Source organism: Jaculus jaculus, chromosome 2, assembly GCF_020740685.1.
Source record: "Jaculus jaculus isolate mJacJac1 chromosome 2, mJacJac1.mat.Y.cur, whole genome shotgun sequence".
Taxonomy (NCBI): Eukaryota; Metazoa; Chordata; class Mammalia; order Rodentia; family Dipodidae; genus Jaculus; species Jaculus jaculus.
Genome location: NC_059103.1, coordinates 985,423 through 987,815, shown reverse-complemented (window position 1 = coordinate 987,815; position 2,393 = coordinate 985,423).

Below are 2,393 nucleotides of genomic sequence, written 5' to 3'. Positions count from 1 at the left end.
GGAGCAGAGGTAGGAGGATCACTTGTTAGTTCGGGACCACTCTGAGACTACACACTGAATTCCAGGTTAGCCTGAGCTAGAGCAAGACCCTACCTCAAAAAAAAAAAAAAAAAAAAAGTCTTTAAGAAAAGAAAAGAATGAGCAGGAGGAGGCCACAGAGCAACATTTGTGTGCATGTGAGCGCAGACAAGGCTGTGGACACGGCTGGCCATGTGGGTGTGTGGGACAACGGGACACTTGTGACCCTGTATGTACACACCTAAGCTTTTCCCAGCAGTCTGGAGACTGCTTGTTCAATCTCCAGACCAGCTAGAGGATCTGGAAGGAGGAGACAAGTCTTTGGCCCACAGAGGGGAAGCCAAGGCACAGGCCAGGCCTGGCAGTGAACAGGACTTGGGGTCGGGGGGGGTGTCTGGGTGTGGCCCGACACTCTCTTCCTGTGCCAAGACAGCAGCTTTGGACTGGAGGGCGATGGGCTCCGGGACCGTGCCTGGAGAGCTGATTTGGTGGCTGAGTTAGCTCTTACAGACCCTCAACAATTTCTTCCTTAAGGAAGCCTTCCCTGACCTTAGCCTATACCCAAAGCCTGAGGGCCTCATTTCAGGAGGATACAGCTGCCCTCTCCTGACCCCAGCATCTGCCCAGGCTGAATCACTGCCTCTGCAGACCCTGGGATACAGTCCACCAAGCACCTGACCCTAAGGAGTGGTCAGGGCTGAAGATGGCCGTTGGGTACTTACAGGTTACCTCTAGGCCTCCGGCAGAGCCCACTCACTAAATGACCATTATAACAGTGGCCATCATGACAGACATCTTAGTTCTCTTCTCCAGTGTAAGCTGATGGAATCCAGCACCTCATGTTCTACCACTGAGCCACACCCCCAGCCCCTCCCTGGGGGATTCTAGGCAGGAGCTCTACCACTGAGCCACACCCCAGCCCCTCACTGGGAGATTCTAGGCAGGAGCTCTACCACTGAGCCACATCCTTAGCCCCTCAGTGGGGAAGTATAAACAAGTGTTCTATCACTGAGCCATATCGGCAGCTCTTTTGAAATGTTTTATATTTATCGATTTATTTATTTGAGAGAGATAAAACGGCAGAGAGAGAGAGAGAGAGAGAATGGGTACTCCAGGGCCTCTAGCCACTGCAAACAAACTCCAGATGCATGTGCCACCTTGTGCAGCTGGCTTACATGGGTCCCAGGGAATCAAACTAAGGTCCTTTGGCTTTGCAGGCAAACGCCTTAACCACTAAGCCCAGCAGCTCTTTTTAGTTGTTTTTTTTTTGTTGTTTTTTTTTTTTTTGAGGCAAGTCCAACAGACTGGCCTTTTATATAGAGAGAGAGGGGAGATAGAATTGGCACTCCTGGGTCTCCAGTCACTGTAACCAACTCCAGACACGTGTGCCACCTTTTGCACATGTGCAACCTTGTGCATGTGTCACCTTGGGCTTCTGGCTCACAAGGGATCTGGGCAGTCGAACATGAGTCCTTAGGCTTCGCAGGTAAGCACCTTAACTGCTAAGCCATCTCCCCTTCCCTCTTTTTACTTTTTTTTGTTTATTTTTATTTATTTATTTGAAAGTGATAGAGAGAGAAGGAGGCAGATAGAGAGAAAGAGAGAATGGGTGCACCAAGGCCTCCAGCCACTGCAAACGAACTCCAGACGCTTACGCTCCCTTGTACGTCTGGTTAAACTGGGTCCTGGGGAATCAAGCCTTGAACCAGGGTTCTTAGGCTTCACAGGCAAGCACTTAACTGCTGAGCCATCTCTCCAGCCCCTCTTTTTACTTTTTATTTTGAGACAGGGTCTATCTACATCTCCCAGGCTGGCCTTGAACTTGCAAACCTGTGCCTTTAGCCACCCCCAGACCCTAGTACCTGAGATTTTAGGTGTGTGCCCAACCCCCCCCCCCCAACCGCCTGGCCTGGTTATTAGATGCTGGGAGTGAACTTTCTTGCTGGAGGCTGCTCTAGCCCTACAGAGCTTGGCTCTGGAGACTGAGGTGCTTCCACATTGGGTGTGGTCTTCCCATGGCCAAGTCTGGAGGCTCTTCCAGTACAGGAGAGAGGCTGGGACCTTTTCTGTGTTGGGCAGACAGCTGAACAACAACTCTAGGGAGTGCTCAGGATCAGCTGTCTAATCACTGCGATTTTGCCCCACGTGAGAGAATAAGGCACTCAGTTTCACACCTTCCGACCCAGCATCCCAGGGAGCCCTAGAGAGCCTGGAGCCAGAGCTTGACACAAGGGTGGGCAGGATCTAATAAGAGGCTCCAGAGAGTAATCCTAGTTCTCAAGAGGCTGAGGCAGGAGGATCAAGTCCAGTCTAGGGGGGCAGGCAGAGGAGTGAACGAGGCAGTGCTGGATCAGCAGATGTGTGGGCTCAGACCC